Genomic DNA, 21,718 nt, shown 5'->3' with positions numbered 1-21,718 from the left:
TTTAACTTTTATTTGGAGTATAATAACGTAACAGGTCATTAAATTCAGAATTATCACAATGAAAGCGTCGGACACAGTTAATCTCTTCCGCATTTATATGACAATTTACCTCAAAAGCATTTATGTACACCGGTATGTGAATGTATGTCATTTAAATTTCAAAAGCAAGTGGATAAAGGTAAACGCCACAAGAGGTTAGGGAGGTGCGGCGTTACACAGGTATGGGAGCATGGCCGGACCTTTCGATAAAAGCAATCTCGCCGATAGAGAGGCACCTCGTCTTATCGACAACGTAACCCACTCTCGACCTGAATTTACGATAAACGACGCACTTCCAATAAATGCACAATAACTGGCAACAAAGAATTCCAAAACTGTCGCTAGTTCCAACTCAACAAAGAAAAAATCAAACGACAATTTGTACGAATACGAAAAGAATTTTGAAATCAGAAACGAAATAGAAATACATGTTGTTTTGTATGCAAGACTTTTAATGCCTTCAAATCGGTTTCCGTCGTTCCAAATAAATTTGTCAAATGCAACCATTGACCTATATTGCAGCTGAGTTTGCTACACATTCCAAATATGTAGGTACTCTTTCCCGATTCTGTGTGTTTTAGTTTCTTATAAATAAAGTAGTAAATGCACTAGAATTAATTTACTCTAGAGGAATGGGATCAAGTGTGATAAACTCGAGTTCGATGCTCGATACCAATTATCAGTCCATCGGGTGGTAATACCAGATAATCCGCGTCACCACGTACCTAGGCGGAGCAGACGCAGGCTAAGGAAGCAATACTTGGCTAATCCCTGACGCGCTGATGGAAAAACCCGTAAGTCCGTCTAATGAATCGATCGCCCCAGTAACAGGAAACTCCTACATAATATCGTACTTTAACGATCTTCTGAACAAAGTTTATTAATCTACTTAATATTGCCCAACAGGCACCGAGGTCGTCCATGTTCAAAGAATTATGTATTTTGCTAATGTTATTTCTGGGACATAATTAAATTGCGTCTAAGGTCGCAATTAAGAGTTCCAGATTAATGAAAATACTAAAATGAGACAAACACCGTTCTTTTTACAATTTTTAGATCTGTAATTAGGTAATAGACGCATAACATATTATTGCTCGGAACTGGAGTGTCTGTTTTTATTTTAAAAGCAAGATAAAGTAGTACGGTCAGTAAGGAATACGCCGCGTGTCTATCTTCGGCGACAAAGGGCCGTTACAGCATAGCGTCTATCCCCGAACTATTGATCTGAAGAGGCCGCCAGCGACACGCATCAGCTGACGTCTGGAACGCTACTACCACCACACCACACCACTAAACAAACAACAAACACGAACTGTCGTTACACAATCCATTGCGTTATTTTTAGAACTAACTTACAAAGCCTGCTACTAAAAACCTCAATGGAAAGGTATTTCGTAATAGAGCGATGGTGACGTAGGTTTATTTCGAGCGAAGTTTCATTGATGTGAGGGTCATTTGCATGGAAGCGTTGTGTGCGGGTAATGTGAAAATAGTTGGCATTAGGGTGCGGTACCTTTCAGTTGGGTGAGTCGGAGCCGGCGCAAGATAATGAGCTCCATTGTGGCCGGCTGCGAGTCCGGTGGGGACAGCTGCTGTCTGGAAAAATGAACAGAGAGAACATTTTACCGACTGTCCGGCCAAACAAATAGAACATCACTGAAAACATATGACGACTTAAAATTAAAAAAGGGTAAATGTACAACTGAGCTCAAAAGATAAATACTGGTAGAAATCAAAGCTAGAGGTAATAACGTTAGCCAACCACAAACAGTGACGGTGAACGCACAGAGTGCTCGTCTAAGTTAATGAATAATTTGAGAGCAGGATAACTCCCTCCTCCTCCCGCGGGACTCACTCGCTGGGTACACTTGAAACTTGCTCCTATTTGTTCTACTCTTATAACATAAATATCAAGATACCATAGAACATTTTCACAATTCTGAAATCTGTCTGGCGAACCTTATAGGTTTTGTGTTCTTGTCTAGAAAGTATGTTACAAATCGTTGATACGGTTTATTTGCTGATATTGTCCAGATCGCGAATATTTAAAATGCTCAGCAATACATATATGTATGTGTGGGTACACTTATTCTTTGTCCTGCCCCAAATGTAAGATCGTAGATCTTGAACAATTTGACTCAGTTTTTCGATATAATGAAATCACTGTAAAACTAAGTCAAAGTTCTCTCCATTATTACCGATATTCCAATAAAGTCATAAAATGACGACACGCTCCGCGCTCTAGATAGATTCACTGGAGCGACCCATAAACTAAGGTACCTACTCAGGATTCGTACGATCGAGATTTGATCTAGGTTAGAAAATATAAAGCAAAGTATTTTACAAAGGAAAATGTTACCGATAGAGGCATTCCTGAAATAGATTCAAGATCACCTTCAGGATAGCATCAACTATTACATGTTATGGTGATGACTAATATTCAGTTATTAAGAGTCATAAAACATTATAAAACACATTGATTTAAGTACCGACCTGTCTATTAGAAAAAACTATTGTAATTGATTCATCTAAAATTAACATAAATTTTAAAATCAATGTTATATTGTACTTGATTTGGATATCGGAAATTGATTTTCGTTTTATTTAATGTCAAAATTTATTTACAATCAATATAAAGACACAGCAGTTATATGTATAACGTTATACAACAATGTGTAACAATATAACATTTGCAATAAACATACTCTACAATTACTGTTATAATTTGTTTAAACACAAATGTTAAATCAGTCTCTAACGTTATATAACTGCTGTGTGGGAACCTTATCACTAAAATAAACCTTTTCAACATCCCTACTGTACTTTATTTTAAGGGGTAAAGACTTCTCCCGCCGTAGTGAGGCGAGTGTCAGACTCTTACTGACTAAAAGCCACCCCGTTCCTACTCCTGCTCTTCGAGGCAGAGCCCCGGCAACCCGTTAAGTCTTCCGCGCTCCGTAATCCCTACTGTACTGTGATGGTAACACAACATATTTGTAATCACTATCACTAATCTGCGTAATACCAATTGCTAGAATCCCTCATTAATGGTGGATTCCCTAAAGATTATGGGGATTAAAGTGATCAAGCTGAGGCTCGTTCAAACGAACCGACGAACATCTTGTTTATAGTTACATGTATTGATACCTTGAATGCGAGTACACCTCGCATCATTACGTCGCTCCTTCATTTGTCAGTATTAACTCATCAAGGGCTGCAGGTAACTAGTGGGTCGCGTAACTAAACACCCTTTCATTAAACTATTTGTACACAGGTAGAGGTTTATGTTTGTAATTACAGGTGGCGGGTCACGGGGCTCGGGTCCCGGTCGCACGCAATATGGCCGCTATGTCCCACCGAGTAATAACTAAATGGAATGCGCATACTCGCCTCGAGAAAGGTTTATGGACTTCTTACAACACGTAGAAAAAGGCCTGAATTTTTGGGCGCGTGGTTTATTTTTTCTATGTAGATATTGAACTAGTTTCAAACAATAATGTCAACATTTACCTAAGTGTTGATTGACTGGTCAATAAATTACGTACGTTAAAAAAACAAAACCTCAAGCTTTCCTAATGTTAAAACTGTTTACAGTGCTTATAAAAAACATAAAACATAGAAGGTATCAAAATAAACATTATATTATAAAAATATTTTACTGTTGTGATTTTGAATTTTCTATCAGTTTCCATGACATAAATCTGGGAGAATTATTACTATGAAAATTGCAAGTTGATAACTATATTCCTTTGAACAAAGACTAGCCTGGGGTTACATAAAATGTCAATCAAACGTTTCCTTTGAAAAAAAACTGTCTCAACTATTTCACTTACAATGCAATATCAACAAAATTAAAAAAATCTAAAAACATTGTTGTTGCTCGATGACATCGGGCAACATTCGGAATTACCGCTCCATTTACTGCGTTATCGTTGACAAATACATTTTACGGCGAAACCAGAACCGCCCTCGTAAATTTTACAACGATAGCGCGGTCCCAATAAAACTTCCTTGACACTTCCTTTTCATTCGACGCCGACGTCACTAGAACTTATGTAGATTTATATGCATACATTATGCCATACCATGCACTGACTTTATTCACGTAAGGACAGATCGTATCACAGTGTTTGTTAATGAAGGGCACTATTTATATACTTATTAGTCATAATTATGTGTGTTAATAGTTTTCGTGTGCTATATTTTACTGTTTACAGTACGCCATTGTATTGTTATAGTATTTTTATAGCGGCCATACATTTTCCTGAGCGACATTATAATTTTTGAAATTCTTTGTAAGTGATTGTTTATGACTTATGAGTAATTATTTTGAAATAAAAAAATGACGTTATAAAATTATGACTTTCCTTAAGAAATTAATGACTAACATCATTATATTTTCATGATTTAAATTAATATCGAACAAAGGAATCGGTATCTTTTATCATTATCGTTTGTTATTTTTCTGACCCTCCAAGCCTCGCTATAATATCGGTAATAAGTCGAGTCTCCTTTTCTTACAAGAAAAACATTGTTCAAATACTTAATAATTTACAAAGGAGCCGTTATGAAAGCAACTTCAATATGAAATACTCAAACGGAGACGCGAACAAAAATTGTGCGAAGTGGGAGCCGAGCGCGTGCAGCGAACATTTTACTAGCCTGACCTTATTGCTTTATTAACTTTTATGACGACGCTCCCAATTGTTTCTATCTGGCACACAACTAAACTCACTAACAAACTATCAGTTTTACACTGATCTTGGACACAATTTATACTCTTTTCTGTTGGCAATGTCACAATAAGAAAACAAACACATTAAATATGTTCAGCATTGCAGAAACGCAATAAGGAAGTGTATCTCATTAAGTAGAAGTAGACACATGTACGGGGTTGAAACTGAACCTTTCATATTTCTTTGCCTCACAAAGAAACCATAAAAAAAGAAAATACAACGAGCTGCCTTGACCGGAAGTGAGGTTTCGCCTTTTCCGCTACTCAGTCCACGCAACATGGCGGAGTTTCCGGTGCTGAAAATCAACTCGCCATAAATGTGGCTGTCCCCGAGAATTACAGTTTGTTACTCAGGAAGTCTTACAACATCGTACTTGTAGGCGAATGTTATTATCGTACAACACGTGTTTAATAATACGCTTCGACAACAGTTTCAAACCTTTTCTTTGTCAAGTCAGGCAAACCGAAGTAATTTGTAGTTACTCCTAATACCACAGAGAACTACAAACTAATATTAAGTTACGGTACTTATAAACGTTTAGATGAAAATGACATCGATACATATTTGACATTATATGAAATAAAACAAATAAAACTGAATTTGCTTTCATCCCCTCTGTGCGCATGAGTTAATCATTATATCAGTCTTATAGTTCAATGACTCAAGGAATATTACCATCAAAAAGGACGCTTGCGTGGGCAGAACAAAGTACTCGAACTGGCAGACAACCATATGATCTATTTTAGGACGGAATTAGTAACCAATGTGTATTATTACGTTCAGCTATTTCCAGTAAATGTTATGAGAACTGGTATAGGTTATATATTATGTAAAAATTCTGGCTAGTTGGCTGTAATAAATCATTATTATCCGTTGAGGGAATATAAAATGAGGATCGTTGCAATCTCGGCACATGGCAGCGTGTGCAGAGTCAAATATAACTTTTATAATACTTGTACAAAATGTTAAACAACGTCATGCAATATGTATCGTGGTCAACCGACATAACGCTAACATGACAGATTTAATTATTATTAAAATTATCAGTTATTAAACAAACAATGTTTATTCATGTTAAATATTAAAATAAACATAAATTCGGTATTCGTAGCAATCTACTACGCCGTAGCCGTCATTGCGTAGCACTTTTGTAGCGCCATGTTTAAGCGAGTGTTTGCTGAAATACGGTACTTTTTATATTCATACATTGTCAGTATAATTATAACTTTGTATTGTAATATTAATTTGAAAACAAACAGGTTATCAGCAATATATTACTATACCTTGTGTTCTTTGAAAACATAAGGGAAATTCTATTCGCTCCGTGGTTCCTGTACATTGAAAACCTCAGTTTGTACATAGACGCCATCAAACCATTATGCAAAGAGCGAGGCAATAAAAAAGTAACACGTCGTGAGTGACGGCGCCGGCAAACCTCGTTCGAAATAAAACCAAGCATCCGCCTGCTGCAGCCAACTTTACATTCATCGCCACATTTTCTAATCCAGCCGCTTGCAACCGCTGACAGCGCTTTTTCATTCTGACGTTTGAAATGAACTATTTCGCTATATTTCGTCTTTCGGTTTTATTGTATTTTACTGCAATCTACGAAGCGTCGTAATAAAACTGTCATCATTCAATATTTTTACGAGTTGTTGTGTGTTTTATTGGGATCCAACTCTGGGGAAGTTAAGAGATAAAACAAGAGAAGGGTTCTACATTATCATGCTGTTCCTACTGTCTGCAGCATATACTTGTAAGTAAGCTGAACAAAACAAAATGATTTGTTGCATGTTATATAATAATTGTTTGACAAACATAAAACTTCGTACAAATAGAAAGCTTTACTTTCCAAACAAGTATGTAATTAGACTGTATTAACAGGTATGTGCTCGAGTGTCGTTAGTTAAAGTTAACGTTTCATTTCCAACGTACGTGTGCCGCTATCAGGTCAGCACATTGTCGTGATTTAAAAACAATGATTTTTGATGTGTTCTTAATGTACAAATGTCGTGACTGACAATATTACCTACATTTATCTGTATTTCCATAAATTAATGCATCCATCAGGATTACTGGTTCAATTTGATGTTATCACGAGGTGTAGAAACAATACTGCAGAACATTTTGCAGTAGAACAACTGTATCTAATAAAATCCATTCAAATAATGAACTTTGTATTTCGTTTATTGAAGTAGCTTTTAATAGAACACGTCATTACTGTTGACTGTTGATTTTTCCCGATAACAATCAGTATCACGCCACTCCAACACGGCAACATGACAATACTCGATAAATACCAACTAGTTACTAATAATTATACATTGTTATTCAAACACACGCACCATTCAGCTTTACTAGGATTATACGGACACTAACACGTTTTATTTCACAATGTAACAAATAATTTACGTGATAAATAAATATTGTTTCCTATTTTATCAGTATATACTTATAAAGTAATTGCTATGTTGCAACCAAAGAATTCATGACTGCAACAACAAAGAAAATGTTAAATGACTTTTTACAAGAAATATGTTCGTGATAACTTAAAGTCGACAAAATTCTTAAAGTCCACAACCGGGTCACTTACGATAGTTACTAATAATTATACATTGTTATTCAAACACACGCACCATTCAGCTTTACTGCGACTATACGAACACTAACACGTTTTATTTCACAATGTAATAAATTACTTACGTGATAAATAAATATTATTTCCTATTTTATTTATCTACTTATAAAGTAATTGCTATGTTGCAACCAAAGAATTCATGACTGCAACAACAAAGAAAATTTACAAGCGAATTCAAATAAAAATATCTGCAAACTTAAATTCTCTAGAGAAAAATAAAATTGTAACCATAACTTCCTTATGCAATACATATGTGAGAATTAAGATAACCTCTCTCGCGATACTCGTGGGAATGGAAAAATTTAGAAATCTTCTCGGACGAAGTCGCGAGCAAAACGAAAGCAATGTATATCCAAAGATGCTCATTATTCACAGTACAAAACTAATTTTCTAAGTGTCACTGCGAAGTATGACGCTAGATCGAAAAAATGAAATAAAAGAAGCGAAACCCGCCATTTGTCATACAACTGACTCCGACGACGCTCTCATTACGCATTACTGTTTTAACAACTTTCACGGGAAATGGGAACCTCTTGTGGCCGCTTTGTAAACATGTATTGTTCTGTCTTACAACGACTTTATCTTTAACGTCTACGTACTTTGTGTTTGTTGTACTTATAGGAATCTGCGTGGCAATGCAATTATAACTGCTGAATAATAGAAAGATTGTATCTGCCGGATAGAAATAACATCTTCAAATAAATACTCAACTTTAATAACAAAGCGAGTAATTGTGTAAAGATACACCGCATAGTTTGTAATATAATTGACTAACATAGCCAGATAATATGGCGTTATAACCGTTCCTATTGTATGAGGAAAGCTTCCTTCTTATGAATAGGAAATGTAATTTTGTTGACGCGTCTACAATAACATCATTCACCCCATTCCCATCCTGTCCCTGCACCTGTACCTTTGAGTTGAACACGAATATTATGTAGTTCCGTACGACAAGTCTTCATTTGAATATAAAAGAATACGGAAAAAGAGGCAAAATACAAATTTAAATGTGAGCTACACCCGTATACTTGAAATTCTAAAACAACTTATGTGGAGTCCATTATAAAGATTGTCTCAACAAACGAGGTACAGTACGGTGAATACATTAAAAAAGAAGGCACACGTCTTGTTGCCGGAGAGAACGAGAGGACGGTGAATGAGTGAAGTAGTTAATCAACATAAAAACGCAAGGAGTGCTCGTAAACCCTTTTTGTAAGGGCGCGTGAAACGTTAGTTAAAAAGTGTAAACGTCATCAACGAACGGCCGAGGCAAGTGAGCCATAGAGCGGCCGCCGGCGCGGAGCCCACAATTAAAAATACTATTACTTCGCTCACTGTGGCCTAAGTTCTAGCCATGTTACAAAAACGGTTTTACTCTCCACTCTAATTGTTATTTTTTGTTTGTTATTATCATAAAGACCTATTTCCCACCACAAAAACACACATACGATACTATGTACCTTTGTAGTAAAATCTATTTATGTTAAATCGTAATTCCTTTTGCCCAAAGCCAGCTAAATAACGCTGTTTCGTTGAAAAGGTCATGCACTCTCCACTGAGCGTAGTCATTCTGTATTCAGCGAAGAAGGGAATTATTGGCGTTTTGGGAAACAATGCCATCAGCTGACCTTCTGACCTTACAAAAATCTTGAGTGCTCATTTTATCTGGGTTGGTAGACGTTCTACGGCAATGTTAAAGAAATGGCGAAAATAAAGACAGTGATGTTCTGTTCAATAAGGGTGAGAATCAATCTTTTGATTGTACAAAAAGCGTCGGTTGCGAAGTGAGCTGTCGTTATTGATTTAGTGAGGTGGACGGCTTATTTCCGGGTGCAAGCTGGCCGTGGCCGGATTGATAGCACGAGAACGTTGAGCCACTTTTTCATTGTCAGCCAGCTGTGATTGATCATCACAAGAACTGAATCCTATACTGCGCTTTACATCATTTTCCATATCACGGACTGTATGAAGTTTTTATACGTACATTATGTTCTTATTACTTTTTTTATGAAACATATGTTGTTGTTATTTAATTTGTACTTAATATACGTTATTGTATTGTACTATTGTTTAACTAAATATGTGTTATCAATTGTTCATTTTATGTCGCAATTTATTTTTTGAAAAGGAAAAATATAACAAAGTTTGCAGCAGGCTGCTGCAGGAAAACTTAATTATGTACACTTCTTTGTTGAGTTTACAATGTATTTAGAAGATATTTTATTCACGTTTAGACGCAGAACAATTTCGGCGACTGTAAAGTGCTGAAAGAAGGTTAATTGGACAGAATGGAAGTAAGGCGTCTTGAACGTTCACTTCCTCTTTCTATTATCTTGATTTATTTAATGGTCACCTTGGAAAATTCGTTAAAAATTTCATCATATCTGCCTACCCTTTTTACAAAAAAATGACAATGATTCATACAAATAAAAGACGCATTGACAACGATTCATACAAACAAAACAGTTTTAAAACATAATATACACATGCCATACAACCATATCTACTATATTACCGCAGAAACTGTAAAAACAAAATAAGACTGCGGAAAGAAAACATATTTCTTTAGTAAATGGACTTCCTGATGGCTATTATCGGTTAATTCCTTAAGTGATAATTTTAGCTAATGCTCAGTGCCACTTTCTGTGTCCCATAAAAGTAAATATGGGGGCGGAGCTGGCGCGTGTGAAAACAAATTCCTCGTTTCAATTTGTACCGTGGAACGAAATAACGAATACATTCCGGTAATTTGTGCTAATTATGTCCAATGAAACATGAAACAAACGTGTCGACCTAGCGATAATGGTAATGATACGAATATGTGTAGTGACACCTATGTGCGGCCATTTGTATACTGTATATGATTATTAAGACATTGCGTCTTTAATTAAAATTAATTAACGCTAGAAACTGACTATGACAAATACTCATAATATTACGACTTTCATTCCTAATCAGAGCATTATTATACTAGAAACTATTCCGTACAAAAATTACGAGACCCATGTAACAGGGAGCGAGACCTATACAAAAACAATAGCACCTAACAAAGTTACAAAATAATAATTTATAAAGGAACAATGAGAGATGAAAATGAAACACGTGTTTTGTGTGTTTATTAGTGGTACACACAAAAAACACATGCGTATTGTTCAATGTTTGTGGTTTCCCAATATGTGCCGTCCGTCCGTGGGTAAGTTGATTTCCCGTGGGCAATTTGTGATTTATTAGAACTCAAACATACGTAGGCTTGAAACCAAAATCAACTGAAAAACAAATTGACTTGTATTTTTACTGACCGGGAGTGATGTTTTGAGTTTATTTCAGTTCAGTCCAGGAGTTCAACACATTAGTCAACACCCTAACTCTTCCCGCGGGTATCGTAACAGCCGAGTTATGGGCATTTAACAAAGACCTGATTGTAGCAAACCTGACTAATAGACAAACAGGAACAATTTAAACCTGGATTGAAGCGTCCATACTATCTCTAGTCTAGATAATGCTAAATCCTTTTTAAGAAATCACAAACATTATTGAATCCGTTTTTTTAGTGTTGGTAAGTCTGCGTTTGGCCACCAACCCGCTTTCTGCCTGATTTTTGGTATATGTGAGTATAATTTAATACAAATGTATCGTCAGTGCATTTTATTTTTGTAAATATTTTAACAAACAAGCAACATTCACTTCACAAATTTCTGTTTCGAGCTAAAAATGTGATCCTTTTAACTTTATCTGACGTCATTACACCTTGGGTTACATTTTATCGTTGCTAATGATAAGGTCGTCCTTTCAAAGGTCCCGGGTTCTAATCCCGACCCCGCAGTATCTCATCATTTATCTCGTAAAGCACGCCGTCCTTTGTTTTAACAAAATATCGCTTCCAAAATGTTACAGATATTTTTAGATGGCTCTTCAAAATAACAACCTGGAATACACTTTGTGAATTCACGTTCAAGGTATAAAGATACTTATACTATGTACTTATATGACTATTGTCCGTAACTGTTCATAAGTAACTACCATTTCCATAACTTCGGTAGATAATGTGGTGGATTTTTGTTATACGTCATACACTGTGTGTGTTACACGTGTGTGAAAAACATTTGACCCAAAAACAAACCCCGGTGCACGAGTCTGGAAGCTGATTATCGAGAATAAGTCGCGGAGTATTATCAGAGAAATTCACCTGAGACACTGATTGTCGGAACCGGACCGCTCGCGACCGAAACTTGCCAACTCGTAATAAGATTGGATCCAAACTATTCCCAATGTGCTTGTGAACCCCCCACTTCAATATATTAATTTTATTTGCCAACATTTTAAGCCTTTATTCGCAAACTTTTCCCATTACAAGGCATATTTAAGTTTTGCACAGTTTGCTTATAAAGTACTAGAATTATTTAAATCTATCCTTTTTATTTTAAACAGCGATAAGATAGGCGTGCCGTATCATTGTGAAATATCGATTGTTACTAAATTAATTCGCTTTCGTGGAGTCGTTAATTATAAAAAGTGTATAGCTTATACTTAGTAGCGTGGGATGGCATTCCATTGATTTTACTTATTTTAGTTTTCTAACCGACGTTAATAGTAGTATTAAGTATCGTCATATCATCGTACCTAATACTAAAACATCACTTTTATAAAAGAACTTATCATTCTCAGAAAAGCATGAAAAAATTGCCTTTGTGTTTTTTTTATAAATCACATTTTCATTCAATGTAAAATAAAGTGAAATTCGCATGAAAAAATGTTTACTTTTTTTGTGTGATATTTTGACTGAGATGGATCGATCACTACTAAAGATGGGATTGGAAGACTCAAGGTGGATGACCGGTCGGATCCTGAACACTTTTAATATTAAATTGAGATAGTTTTTTCCCAGAGGATTACCGAAGATAGACAATCACTATAAACAGGGCTATAAATTTATCTTAAACAGTCAATGAACGAAAAGCAATAAATAGTTGAGAGAAAATTCCATTTCATTGCGCAAACCTTGAACTTGGGGTGACTGTAATTATTATATAACTGATGGAGTGATGGTACGGACTCCGTACTACTTATTTATCAGCGTTCGAACAAGCTGTCAACTCTGGCAACTAATTTTCCTTTGTGAATCCCTCGATAATCGCGCTTTGCATGTCCGTTCGTTCAAAGAGCTTTAAAAGCCTAGTTAAGAAAAAGTTTTCCCCTCGACTCAACTTCAATGCTTTTAATAAGAGTCGTGAAATCTTTACAGACTTCTTTAAAGTCCGTCTGAATTATTAAGACGTTATTTTTACACAGCCAATGTCTTTATGTTCGTAATAAACTTTGTAGAAACGTCTTTAACAGATTTTTATTAAATTACTTTATACATTAATTTCTCATTTCAATGTTTACACACCAATAAATAGTACAATAAAAATCGGCGTTTAAAATAAAATTAAAAACTGACTTCTACAAAGCAAAACAGTGTAGAATTCTTCATCAGATTGACTCCATACCATTATAAAATTTGTTACTATTTTTAAAAGTAGTCCTCTGTTTCCCAGTGATCCTATCATCAGATCCTGACTTAGTTATTATGGTACCACCTGTGAAGTATACCCTTTCAAACTTAAAAAGAATTATCCAAATCAATTCGATGTTTTCGAATAATCGTTACCAAACATAAAAAAGTAGCTCCAGAATTGATAACCTGCTTCTTTTTTTGAAGTAGGTTAACATTTGTAGATAGTCGCGTTACTGAAATGTATAATTTAGATGAAATTCAATACGTACTAAAATCGAACGCACTAAACGTTACAAATTGCACGGTATAACAAACAAGATCATAAACTTGCTACTTCGCATCTTAATCCGTCAAACAGGAGAAGTTGTTTATAGCCGCAGCTTAAAACTGTTCACTTCCCGCAACTAGAATTGACTTCCCCTATTTAAACCAAGAAAGCTGTTTAGCTACAACAAATTGTTTCCATGAAACTAACAAGCTGGCTGCTTAAAACTAAATCAGCTTAAAACGTTGAAGCAGCAACGAGCGTTAAAATCTCATCAGTAACGTTCACAATCAGGCGCCACTCGGCGCTCGAGTGGCGCTGGCGGTTGGACTGACAACAAGTTAAATGACGGATCGTTTTTTGCGCGACGCGAGCCATGGGGAAGCAGTGCGTCCACGTCACCGCACCGCCCCTAACCCACTTTTGAGTTGACATCAGGTCAATGCCTGTTATCAGTGGCGCGGGCCGCTGCAAGACGATCGCCTTTTGTTCAATCGGTGCTCCCTTCGCCCGCGGCCGAGTCAATCACGATAATGTAATATCGATTGGAGCGCCGCGCCGTCTGCACTCTATCGACACTTTGTACACACCATGCGACGTGCAAATGGTTAGCTCTTAGTATTTACTCACGCTACACGACACCACAAGATATTTTGAATAAAGAAACTTTGTTATCCCAAACTTAAGTTCCTATTCCAGTTCTACTAATTTTGCTGCGGGTTTACCGGGGCTTCGGCTCGAAAAACAGGAGTAGGAACTTGGTAGTTTTTAATCAGTAAGAGTCTGTCACTCCTCTCGCCTCGCCCAAGGCGGGAGAAGTCATGGATGACTTTCCCCTCTCAAAAAAAATTCTACTAATTTTAATGAGCTATGTACATAATAATAAACCAGACTTATGCCTGGTGTCAGTACCTATTTAACTAATCATCAATCTAAAACCAAAACTCAGATTCAAACGAAATCTTTTTCATAAGCATTAAAAATAATGCTTCGTACTATATTGAGTGAAAGATGTCTAAATTTCAAAATACTTGGAAATGTTCAAAGAAAACATCAACAACAATGATATTAAAATGAAAAAGTGAAAGAAACTTGATATTAAAAAATATTGCGCTTTAAATAAGTTTACCGTGATGGCTGAAGTTCCCAGTATCTAGATACCAGGTACGTGGTACGCAGTACATAATTACAAAAGTTGAGCCCACGCCAATGGCTCATACTCTTTTAAATTATCTCATAGCAAAGATGCCTTTATGCGTTATATTAAATTAACTGGTATGTTCTCTGTCCACTCTCCAAATAACCCTAATACAAAAAAAAGTATTCAAGATTTTTTATAAAAGGCATCATCAAACTTAGAATTTGAAAGCTGTGATCTTCCCCAAAACGCAAATATTCTATAATACTAATCTAAAATACACAGCTAATGAAGCACAACTACCTCGTTAGAGCCACATAAAACGAAACAAAAGAAAAGTATCGTCAATAACCTCCCACAAGATGTGGTTACGTTAACGTAACGTATAAATAAACAGTTTCCATAACATTAATTACGTGGTCGAAGTAAATGAGCCACTAAATCTTAGCACATTTACCTTGCATTCATAACCTGTCGGGGCTTAATGAAGCAATTACTAACTATGAACAAATACTTGGGAACTATTGACCTAATACGAGGTCCATATTATCGGATTCCCGCATCGCGGCGCGCACCATGCAATTTCCTACTTCAAACGTTAGAAGCTATTACATGAAAGCAATCTATTAAATTTCGTTCCGGCTTCGGGCTGCAGGTTATTTCCAAGTATGAATTGCGAATTTTAGGAATACATACTCATTGTTACTTGTACTCCTTTTATTTGATGACGTTAATGCAGTTGGGTCATAAATTATGCTTGAAAAATACGTGTAAGTATATTGTATATGTTTTTAGACGTGAAAATGTTTGTTCAGTTCTGCTATCTTTGATCTACTGCTATAATATTCCTGTTTTTCTCAGATCTGGTGTTCTGTTTTCGACTGTTATAATATTATAGAGGTCGAACCTATTGCCAAACATATATTGATATTCTCGGCTCTGTACTGTTACTGAAAATCTTGAAATCATAAAACTCTGTAAAATGTCTGTAATAAGTAGAAATACATCCTAACGAAATGTCTAATTTAGTATTCGTATAATCACCACACAAGTCTACATTATCTAAAATAACAAAGTGAATATATGTCCAAACTTTCAATTAACTTAGAATCCAATTTAAAATTCAGTTTCTAATCAAACGTTCAGATAGAGGAAAATGTAGAAGCGGATTCTACAAGCAGACGCTTACTCCGAAGGATAAAGCCATTTTCCTACATAGTTAAATTAGGACAAACTAGTTTTTACTGGGAACAATAGTATGTAAGCATTCGGATGGAGCCGTGAAGTGGCAGGGAGTGCAGAGTCAGCGGGACGCGGTGGCAGCTTGCCAGGCCACATCTCGGCCGCTCCGCCAATCATAGCGCACTTTACCGCGGCTTGATAACGACCCGCCGTGTTTACTACGAGCCTACACACATAAATCATTGGGTTCCGCTTACTTTTCCTTCATTTTTACGGCTTTTTATAGATAAATATTAATCATCAAGGTCAACAATTTGGTGCGGCAAGCCTTTCCTGAAGGCAAATCTTATGGACAGAACCTTAAACACCTCTCTATACAAACTATACTCGCAAATCATTGAAATAAATTAGTTAATACATAAAACCAAATATAGTATTACTCGAATTTCTAGTTTGAGTAGCTAATGCGGTGCACCAGTGGCCACTCAGTGGTCGAAATTCGACCGCATTTCTCGTATGAGTTCATTAGGGAATTTATGTTTTTTGCGGTTGTCTGATATTATACAAGTTTACACGTAACTAAAATTAAAATTTGTGTGTTATGGAGATAATTAATTTCTAATCCATGTCGTCTTTCATTTTTTGTATTCTTTAACTGAATAATAAGTGTGCGTAATTTTCTTAAAATACGGTATATTTTTGCTTTACGTACTATGAAATACGTATTGTACTTCAATAAAAGTCGGATACGCTGGTCAACTGTACCTAACCAACTCCTAACGACTTTTTCATTTAACCATTAGAAAATAATGGTCTCTTTGTCAGATATTCTTTCAACTCAATCGTACTCTAGAGAAAACTGAGATGGAATTTTTTAAACAGTAGGTACTTAGTCCTGCATATGACCACAAAAGGTGAGTGGTGATGAATAAAATAATGGATTGCCAACTCTTCTAATTAATGTTTTCACACAAATCGACTTTACATTCAGACAGTGTCATGAATACTTTCAGATACATTTGCATAGTATATTTAACAAGAATGTGCCGTACGATCGTGCATTTGATAAGTAAGCATTTGAAAATAATACCCAAGTCCCTAGTTCGACATGGAACTATGGCGGCCGGCCAAAACTTGGACGGACTTAATGTGGTGTGAACTTTTTACAGTGCCAAATGAACTCCAGGAATACTGCCAATGGTAACACAGCTAGGCCTCATTGTAGACTGGGTAAAAAATATTAAAATTATCCCTTTTTAACCTATACCACAAAGAATTGTTCTGTATTACTGATAATAAAATTACTCCCAAAGAGTAGTTCATGTACGTACGAGTACATACGTACGTATTCAAAAACCAAAAACACAAAGCACGCTCCGGCCTCGTTACACCTAGTAATGTGTATCTCACCAGGGACCAGTGGAACACTGTCGCAGTCGGTCACAACGTAAACATATTTATTCATGTCAACATTAATTAAACTTTATTAAAATGAAATGCAATTTATATCGTTCATTATCAACATACATATTATACTTCGTATGTTAATTTACATACACGGGTAACATTCACCGTGAAATAAATTGGTTTTAAAATAATTTAAATAACAAAGGAGATACATCTTTAGATATAGTACAAACATCACGTGAGTGATACTAAAAATACGAAAAACATTCACATTGATGGATAGCATAAATAAAAAACCCTTTCCATTAGCAGAAGAAACCTAGAACCTTCAATTACACTCACAAAAATAATCTACCTACCAAAAATGTAACAATGGCTGAAAATGATGACAGGACTACTCAATCTATACAAGGCAGATTTATTTATCGAAGTGGAGCAGTATTTTTTCAATCCGAAGTATTTCTGTATTCAATAGATATAATAGAGTGTTGTTAGTGACGAGCCTCGGGGACTCAGCTCCGCTTCCACTGCGAGGAATCATGGCTGAATAAGTAAAGCGAAGGTTTGCCAGCTGCCTTCAACCTAATGCCGTTACGTAACAAACCAACTCTTTCCACCACAAATATCTTCACATTCACTACATCGTAGAGGCTTTACATCATGCATGGGCTACTTATGATTTTCGTTCAACGTCTGAGTGTACATAGAGGTTTTCTCTCATGGGACTAGAGAGGAAATACTGAACGATACACGCTACCACCGTGACATACTTATTTTGTTTCCATAATCCAAAGCAAACGTACTATTTATAAGTAGATTGTACTAACCAGTAAAAAAGAGAATGCCCAAAAATGTATGGAGCAAAAACCCAGAATCGATTAAAATAATTTATATGTGGCAAGGTAGAGTATACATAGTATATCCCAAATTCAATAATGCTGTCGATTAAACCGTCACCAAGTGATAAAAAGAAATTCCCAGTTTATCATTGTCTCGCTTGTTTTGATATTTAAAGGTGCACACAGCAGTTATATAACGTTAGAACATAACATATAACATTTATAACGTTTATAACATATAACATTTCTTAACATGTTGTAGAGTATGTTACACGCTATTATAAATGTTATCGTGTTATACATTGTTGTATAACGTTATATAACTGCTGTGTGGGAGCACCTTAAGACTGTCAGTTTATACTGGATTCTTTTGATCAAAATCACCTCATGGTATCTTGTCTTATAAATCTTATAGGTTTAGGGGGTTTGCATGTAATTCTCGTAAATATAACTCCTTAACTGTATTCTTCATCCCTTTCATTAGTAACAAACATAGGAACATTTTTTTAAGGATTAACTTTTCTTTACCGTCTTTATTTTTTTATTTCGTATGGTATTATATTGTTTATAAATGATTTTAATCAACTTTTGGTTTATTTTGGACTTTCTCTTTTGAGTACAAATTGATTATGGGAATATGTTATTAGGGTACGTTAAGATTCTTGAATATCGAACTGTTATTTCCACGGATTTGCAGTTTGGACATGGACTGTTCGGATAATATATGTAGTCACTCAGCTTGAAACAAAATCGTAGTCGATCTTACCCAAAAACAATGAAAACAAGTCAATATCTTTTACTAAAACTAGTCATGAAACGCCTGAAAATGCAACACTTAATAACTTCCTTAATATACATATAGCTACCTACTTAGTTGCCATTCTTTTTACAAATATGTAAGTATTTATTATATTGTAGATCATTACTTCTACCAATTACCAAATGCGATGAATAGTGAATGTATATCTTTATTGATATATCAATTTATTGTATCCATTATACGTGTAAATAAGGTGGAGAATTATATAATAAACAACAACAAAGGTTATTTACGAAGCAGAAACCGCTGAATTGGAAAATCTCATCAGATTAATGGGAAATACGAGAGAATTCTCTCTTTCGTCTACTTTCCTTCCTTGTGTACGTAATGAAATATGCACCACCATTTGTTTCCCGCAAGAGACACGCGCGAAACTGATGGTGTACATGCTGACAAGATCGTGAATTTTTTAACATCAATCCTTTGTATCTAGCAACGTAATTTACATTATCAAAATTGAATACCAACTATTGGGATTAAAAATGCTCGGCAGAAAAGGTGTTATTTAATTTTTGCCAATTAAAATACATACGACGAATAAAAATTGAGAAGATCCGCAAACGACCAAAAGTCCTTGATATAGGCCAACGGATTAGCAAGCTGAAGTGTAATGGATAGGACACATAGCCCGGTGGATAGACGACCTGGTTAAGGTCGTAGGGAGCCGCTGAATGCAGGTCGCTTCCAACCGGCCTATTTGGAAGTCATTGGGGGAGACCTATGTTCAGCAGTGGACGTCATGAAGCTGATATGATGATTATAATAAGGACATACGACGAAAATACCGACAAATTATTAATTTGTAGATTATTCAAGGAAAACAATAGAAAAGCAGAAAACAAAACCAGATATTTAAAATTAATCAAGGAAAACGACTAGATTAAAACCAGATAAAAAAAAATCGATTTTTTTACAGCAACATAATGTAGTCTGTTTCAAAAAGATTTATTCGATTTTACTAATATACGTATAACAAACACATTATATATGTAGGTAGGTAATTTTAGTTCTTAAAATTGTAAACTCACTAATCATTACCATTGAGTAAACAGACTATCTTAGCTATTTAGCTAATGGATAGCAGCACTATTTTAAACAAAACGCCCACAACCCACTTACTAAGAATCGATGATAATTTTAAAAGTAAACCTCATTACCTATGTTGTGTGTGTAAACTTGTGATGAATACTTCTGCTGAACGAAAAGCTAAATAAAAAATAATTCTTTCACGAGACCTACAAGTATACTTAGCGGCAAACCTAAGCTCAAACTAAAGTTATATCCTGATCACAAAACTAGATAGACTGAAGTCGAAAGTAGTTAGGTAAACTAGGTTCAAGAATGTTGTCATAATTAGCACCCTCGAATCTCTAATAGGTAAACAAACCATACACACAGGTACATGAATTCTATGAAATCTCTACTTACGCGGCTATTTATCCACTTCATTACACTATAATGTAGTCTGTTTCTTGTCAGTGGAATAACAAAAATAACACTATTATTATTATTTTATATATACCTACCTTGAAACAACACCATTAACACTTGTCTTGCCTGCACTTGATATGTGATTAATGGTTGTTTAAAAACCCACTTCTTTTCAATGTTTTAACATGAAAACAGAGATGTTTGTTCATTAATACATGAACATGTGTACATTAATACGTACCTATGCAAGCTTTATAAATATATGTTTACTAGCTTAGAGAGTATACTCTATTTATTTATTGTTTTAATTAACTTTTTCTATATTCAGAGATTAATATTACACCTTTATGTAATGTTAGATACTTGTTTCATATCATAAAAAGGTACCCGTTAGATTAGACAACGAAATGAGGCATAATAATATTTCCACGAGTTCTCCGCGCCACTAAAATATTCTCCATTCGAACGCTGATTAGGGGCGTTCCCATCGATGGCTACCATGAAGGTCTTGACTGAAATTTGTTTAACAACCCCCTACTGATGACGTAATCCTCATTTGTTGATTTGATTTATTCAAAAATGTGGTGATCATAACCCATAAAATTGAGTACACGTGACCTAATACCGATATCGTATCTATTTAAATCTGCGTCAGACTTCGCAGGCCTAGACGTGATAGAAAAAAGATAAAAATCTAGAATATATTTTCTTTTACATAAAATACTTTAATTAAAAATCCTTCCAACCTTTATAAAACATATTTGGGCTGGACGTTATATCACCTACAGGTCCCTTATATAATTTAATAATGAAATAAGACCTCTGGCGTAAAGCCTCTAATTTATGGAAAGGAGCAACCGAGCGAGGGACATCGTAAATAAATCATTCGAATTATTTGCCCATACCTGCACCCTGTGGGTTAATTTGGAAAGCCACGCTCCAGTGTAATCTTAAAACTCCATTTTAATTGCTGAAAACACATTTACTATATAATATACAATATTGTTACAATAAATTCAACTGCAACAATATTATCATATTTCCTCAACTCTGTTTTATATCTTCTTTCATTTTGTCAATAATTTAACTCATTCACAAGGTTTAATAACAGTCTCGCAATTCACTTTGCAGACGTCTGGGCTTCAGCCCCATTCACTTATTCCTCGATTTTCAAACAACACTTATTTTTCATGTCACGTTTTAAAAGGAAAACAAGGAAAACTGAATGGTTCGCAAAACGTACGACCGTACTGCTAGATTTATTTCAGAGTAACGTTAACTAATAGTAGAACATTGCTAGAAATTGTATTTTATGAGAAAGTAGATATTTTTTCTGGAGAGTTCGATAGTAGCTTTGATAATACCTACTTATTACGGTTTGTATTCATTACGTGAAAAAGAAAGATTCTATCAAGTTTTTTCTCTTAAGTATAATGTTTTATCTAAATATTCTATACCCTAGTGACTTGGTCAGATCCACGTTATAAAAAAAACCCGCTGATCAAATAGTAGCAAGAAAATTGCTTCATGGAATACCGAAACAGTTCCAAAGGCAGCCATACCAATAGTCCGAACGGGAAACTAAAATCCTTTTACTTTGATCCCTGTTCCGGAACCTGTCCCCGGGGTGAATTCAAGTATCATTACGGGCCGCTACTCGCTACTCGGTACTCGCTACAGCGTACTGTTTCACATACCTGTCACCGCCGTCAATAATGAAGTATTA

The 21,718-nt window shown here is 35.4% G+C and overlaps 2 protein-coding genes across 5 annotated transcripts in view; one reads left to right on the top strand and one right to left on the bottom strand.

Moving 5' to 3' along the window:
• Positions 1–21,718, top strand: part of LOC118262358 (uncharacterized) — a 119,854-nt gene that overhangs the window by 79,883 nt on the left and 18,253 nt on the right. The window lies entirely within an intron of this gene.
• LOC118262359 (CD82 antigen) overlaps positions 1–21,718 on the bottom strand; it is a 70,027-nt gene that overhangs the window by 47,274 nt on the left and 1,035 nt on the right. For both annotated transcript variants that reach the window (XM_035573620.2, XM_035573619.2), the window contains exon 2: positions 1,553–1,635. The gene's annotated coding sequence lies outside the window, so the exon portion shown is untranslated. The remainder of the gene's footprint in view (positions 1–1,552; positions 1,636–21,718) is intronic.

The sequence above is a fragment of the Spodoptera frugiperda genome, chromosome 12 (assembly GCF_023101765.2).
Source record: "Spodoptera frugiperda isolate SF20-4 chromosome 12, AGI-APGP_CSIRO_Sfru_2.0, whole genome shotgun sequence".
Lineage (NCBI taxonomy): Eukaryota > Metazoa > Arthropoda > Insecta > Lepidoptera > Noctuidae > Spodoptera > Spodoptera frugiperda.
Note: the sequence above shows the minus strand (reverse complement) of the source record. Positions and strands in the feature narration are given on the sequence as shown.